The sequence below is a fragment of the Phoenix dactylifera genome, chromosome 8 (genome assembly GCF_009389715.1).
Source record: "Phoenix dactylifera cultivar Barhee BC4 chromosome 8, palm_55x_up_171113_PBpolish2nd_filt_p, whole genome shotgun sequence".
Lineage (NCBI taxonomy): Eukaryota > Viridiplantae > Streptophyta > Magnoliopsida > Arecales > Arecaceae > Phoenix > Phoenix dactylifera.
The window spans coordinates 7,547,745-7,553,384 of NC_052399.1; the positions used below are offsets into that span (position 1 = coordinate 7,547,745).

At 40.1% G+C, this 5,640-nt stretch overlaps 1 non-coding gene across 1 annotated transcript; it reads left to right on the top strand.

Annotated features, from left to right (window-relative positions):
* Positions 1-4,723: 4,723 nt before the first annotated feature.
* TRNAL-CAG lies at positions 4,724-4,804 on the top strand. Its single transcript has one exon. It is a non-coding gene; the product is annotated as a tRNA-Leu (tRNA).
* The last annotated feature ends 836 nt before the right edge of the window (positions 4,805-5,640 follow it).

The window sequence follows — 5,640 nt, forward strand, 5'->3', positions numbered from 1 at the left end:
CCACTGCTACCAAACTATCACTGAGATCTCGGAGTGAGCATATAATGCCACCAATGCTCATGATGTTCATTACAAGTCTTCCATCATGATTTCTGCTCCATTTTCGGAGAAATGCTTCGATGCCGCTACTGCACCATTATGTCTCACATATATGCCTTTATCTCGCTAAAGCAGCATGTAAAGCTATGCTATGATAGGAATTGTTCCTAAAAAAATAGTCATGGTGACTCAGTTGTTATCCAGTTTATTTCTATTTGCATCGTATGCTGCAAATGGGTCACAATAGATATAAGTTTGTAAAGACAAACCTAGAGTTTTACAGTCAAATTAATAAGATTTATTTGGTTTGGATGATTTGGCCAAGTCAAGTCCAACTTTAGGAGATCTAAATCCAACAACATTACATGTTTGGGACTGACATCTACTCATGATATCTTAGAAGGTTTGGGTTCGGATTGGATCCGGATCTACTTGGGACTATCTCACCCTAACTTATAGTCAAGCTGAACTAGCTTTGTATCTGTAAAGTCAAACAGGAGATGACCACACACACTTAACCGTTGGACATGCCAAATCAAATTTTATAAGATCTACACTCAAAATAGTTGAAGCATGGATCTCAATTCAGAACCATACTTGATCTGCTGGTCTGAACAATGATAGTGTTGAGCTTGACATTCAAATAACCCAGCCTATGGGAGGCATAAGTGTATTGGAAATCATTGCTCGTGTTATATTAGGATTTTATTTCCGGTTATCATTTTAGGGCTGTCATACTTGTTTATCCCAATATTATCTCTAGTAGAACAGGGATTTTGTCTCTAGGGAAATAAGCACTACGAATCACCACAAATAAGATCAGAAGTAACAGACAATACATCGTGCATATAAATAAGGACTTCATATAGGCATTGTTTCTATGGACCAGTAATGAGAGCACAAAAGTGCGACCTACATGTCACCTAAATTAGTATTATTGCTAACCGATAATGATAAATTCACTGGATTAATATTATATTTGGGTTTGGCACAGATTTTCATAAATTAGAGATAAAATGCACATTGAGTACAAATTTGACTAAAGAAGGATCCCTTCCCAGATCCGACCCGGTTGAAGATCGGATCGGGTCCGAGTCGGGTTCGGGTCCGAATCGGGTCCAATTTCTTTATGCTTTTAGGAAAGAATTTTGGGCAAATCTAATTTGACCATATCATAACTATGAGGTGCTAGGTGACCCATGACTTAAAAGACTTGTAATTGACCTCCAGTCAGAACAGATGACCTGTGACGAATTTCCCAAATTTCATATCACACTATTTTTGTCTATATAACTAATTGGACGGAACTTGGTGTCTCCCAGCTCCCCTCTCAGGAGGGAAAAGAAAGACCCAGACCTTCTTCCAAATCCAATTCCATTGCAGAAACTGGCACATGACCCATATTCGGTCAAGTGAGATCCCAGCGTCCAAGCCGCGATCCACGCCATCAAGATCCCAGCAGCGGTCCCATGGCATCCCTTCCAAATTCTCCCAGAAGCTTCACAGCACCCACAGCCGTCCGTATTCATCTTCCGACTCAGCCCTCCTCCGCGCTCATCATCCACGGATCCTCCTCCCCGTCGATCCAGCTTCCAATTCGGCACCTAAAGAAGGAAGCCCCAGCATCCTTCCTCTTCCGCGTGCGATCCCGGATGAATCGCCTCCCATCAACGCCACAGCATCCCGTGGCATCTTCCATTCCGAGTCATCCCATGGTCCAAAGAGGAAATTCCAGCCCCTCTCCCGTGATCCAAGCCGGATGATCCCACAGCCGCTCGTCCCAGCTTCTCAGCCGTGCGCCCATTCCGGATTCCCAGCGAGCCCGTGATCCTTCTACCGCATTCATCGTCCGACTCAGCCCCTCCACGCGCCTCCTCCCTTCCGCATCAGCAACACTCGAAGAAGGAAGCCAAGTCCCCACCTTCCGCTTCAGCTCCCAGCGATTCCGCATCCATGGCCCAAAGAAGGAAGTTCACGCCTCCCTCCCGCTGATCCTGCCTCCACCACATCTCCAAGGTCTATAAAAGAGAAGAGGAGGAGCTTGGGGAGGAGGTGTGCTCGGTTGGGGATCGGCTCCAAAGAACAGAGGAGGGGGGAGAAGTCGAGCGAGAGGAAGAAGTTGAGTGCTCTGTTTTCATATTTGAAAACAGAGCATTACATTTCTTTTGTTTTTTTTTTATTTGTTTTAGTTGTTTTTCTTTTAAAGGTTATATTTTTAATTGGTGTTTAATCGTTCTGTTTTGGGTATAATGTTGTTCTTATTTATTTATTTTTATTTTGATTGAGAGTAATGTTTTTAGTAAGAGTTTTATTTTGAGAGCATGTTGTCTTGGGGTTTTTAGTTTTAGTTTAATAGAGAGATCTATTTATGCTAAAGTTTTTAATTTCTATTATTTTTAATTTCCGTTCTCCAAATTCTGTAATCTTTCTTCTTTGTTATGCAATACAATTAAATCTTCCTTCATGCAATTTGTGTTCGCTTCAATCTTCTTATTTTATCCATTTTAATTTATGCCAAAACTCTTCTTTGATTAATTAAATAAATGCTTTTTGAATTTAAAAACCTGTCTTTTAGTTAATTTCAATAAAAAAAACATTCTCCGATAGACTAGAGAATCCATCAACATCCTCAAAATAATATTTTTCTTCCATCATTAAAAAGTCGATTTTGAATCCGAGTGAATGTTCTAATTTTTATGCAACTCCAATCGCCTCCCTGTGGATCGACCTCTTACAACCACTATTCTTCGGGTAGAACAGGTAAGAATAAATTAAATTTAAACTTTGTTCGTCGGTTCTAACAACGATCTGTCTAGCATATTTTTAGGTAGACAGGAATCGGACGAACAACCAATCCACGAGTTACTAATATTTGGTTAATTCTAAAATTTGAAATGTCGGAGAGGGTTGGGGAAAAAACTCACCTGCTATTAAATGCCGGAGAGGAGGGAGGAGGAGAGGAGCTTGCCGTCGAATATCGCTCGGCGCCGGAGAGGACAAGGGACGGCCGCTCGTCGTCGGAGAGGAGGGAGGAGGAGAGGAGCTCGCCATCGGACATCACTCGGTGCCGGAGTGAACAAGGGTCGGCCGCTCATCGTCGGAGAGGAGGGAGAAGGAGAGAAGCTTGCCGTCGGACGTCGCTTGGCGCCGGAGAAGACAAGGGTCGGCCGCTCGTCGTCGAAGAGGAGGGAGGAGGAGAGGAGCTAGGGCTAGCCTTGATCGGGATGCAGAATGAGGAGGAGGGGAATGGCCGCTAGGTTTTGATGTCAATTTTACTTCTGACGATGCGTATAAGCGTCGTCTTTGGCCACAGTCTACGATGACGCTAATTAGCGTCGTCTATGGCCGACGCTTTTTAAAAGCGTCGGCAGGTTTGGGCGCTAGTCCGAAAATCGCCGATGCTTGGAGAAAGCGTCGGCAAAAAAGAGTCGTTAAAGCACGATTTTGTTGTAGTGTAGTGTTCATATTCAAAATGATGAGATTCTTCCGTCTAATTCCTAATGTTTATGCAACTTTTAGCTTCCTTTAAGAGGTCGCTACCACTACAAGAATTTATATATTTAGCAACAAAAATATAATTTTGTTGCCAAAAATAGTATTTAAACAATATTTTGTAATGAATTTTTTATTTTATTGTTAGATGGTACATATCTGCAACAAATTATAATTCACAACAGGCTATTTTATCGCTAATTGATCATTTTCTTGTAGTCACATGGATCATATGATCAGCACGGCCTAGTACTTCAGAATTAATTGTTTGATAGAAAAAGTTTTCTAGGGTCACTCTTTTTCTGGTTTCCAGAATTCTTGTTCCTATTGTAGAATTTCATGAATGGCCCAACCTTCAGGTAACACTTACCTATCCTCTATATATTGCACCAATCCTTAACCACCATAGAGGATGGAGTATTGAGCAGAGAATAGAGCAGTGATTAAAGAGTACTCTTATGGATGAGGACCATCCAAACAACATAAAAGTGCAGATTACATAGGATTTATGTGTAAATAATTCAGATAACAAATGAACAAATAAGAAATAGAGGATAAGTAATTTAGATGTGTTGCAGGTAAAGGAATGTATTGGACAGTGTTCTTGAATTAGATTGAATCTCCCATGTCGCACATGTTTACCACTCAACTATACTTGATATGCAACTACTGTCCACCATGATCCAATCTTGTGGGCACAAGCAAGATGATATTTTGAACTGGCAGCCTCTAGTCATCAGTGTACTTTCAAAAAATATTTTTCTTTTATTGACCAAAGCTGGTCAAAAGGCTCACAGAGTATTGGGAAAGGGATTTAAAATGTGAAAGCAAAGACAATGGAATATTTGCTTGGATGGTATCACTTGGGCAAGAAATAGGGATCAAAATTCGCTCCATGTGAATTCCCCATACGATACATATCCTCACTCACAGGCTGTAATCCAAGTTGCACTTCGAGTTAGAGAGAGAAAGCCTTCCCTAAGGTGATAGGGATAAAACGCTCTAAGGACCGCTCATGGATGAAGCGATGAAAGATTTCACTGGATGATTAGAAATCCTATGTGTTGAGCATTGATTGCAACATCGATTGCTAGGGCAAGAAATAGGGATCAATGTTGGTTGCGGTCTGGAGGTGACCACATTGGCCCTCCTCATAGAAATATAAATTAACGTTAGACCCCTTCGTCATGGTGTCAAGATGGCCGAGTTGGTCTAAGGCGCCAGTTTCAGGTACTGGTCCGAAAGGGCATGGGTTCGAATCCCATTCTTGACAATAAATTTTAAATTTTTCTCCTTTTCCTCAACTTAAACTTTTTATCCTTTTTCTAAACTTTATATTTTGATATGCAAGGCTTTTTCTCCTTTTCCTCAACTTAAACTTTTTATCCTTTTTCTAAACTTTATATTTTGATATGCAAGGCTTTATAGTAGTGTGTACCTTAGAATGTTTTATTTAATCTCATATCTGTAAATTGATTTGCAGCTGCAGCTATACTAATTGGCTGGTTTTACTTTCTTTTTCTTGATACCCACCAACAATTCTCTTTTATAATTTAGCTTAGATGTGAGTAGTAATACCCCACAAAACAGATATGCCTCCCTAAAGGTAGACTGAGAAATCATGGTTTTGTTGTCTGTCCAAAGATTTCAGAAAAAATATAAATCCTTCAAAAAAGATGAGAAATTTTTATCACTGGATCCACAGAGAGCACCGAAAGCACGTTGTTATGTTCTTCTAAGAAATTGGCATAACCTATAAACTTCATCCAAAGCACAGTTACAATATCGCATGGACCATAAATTCAATGAAAAAAATGATTTATGAGCTCCCATCAGCCAGATGATTTTCTGCATCGCATCGCATAATTAGAAATTGCAGAAAGTATTCATTACTTCATCATTTTTTCGACTTAAATTTATATTCATGAAATATCTTTTTCAATGAAAAAAGAAGTCTCACTTGTTTTGATTTCATTTTATGTTATCATAATCTTATGCTTAGGCCCTGTTTGGGGAGCTATAGGCAGTAGAGCTTTTAGAAGTAGCATTATAGAAAGTAGAGTTTGCTGAAGTAGATCTTTTAGAAAAAGTTGTTTGTTGGTAACTACA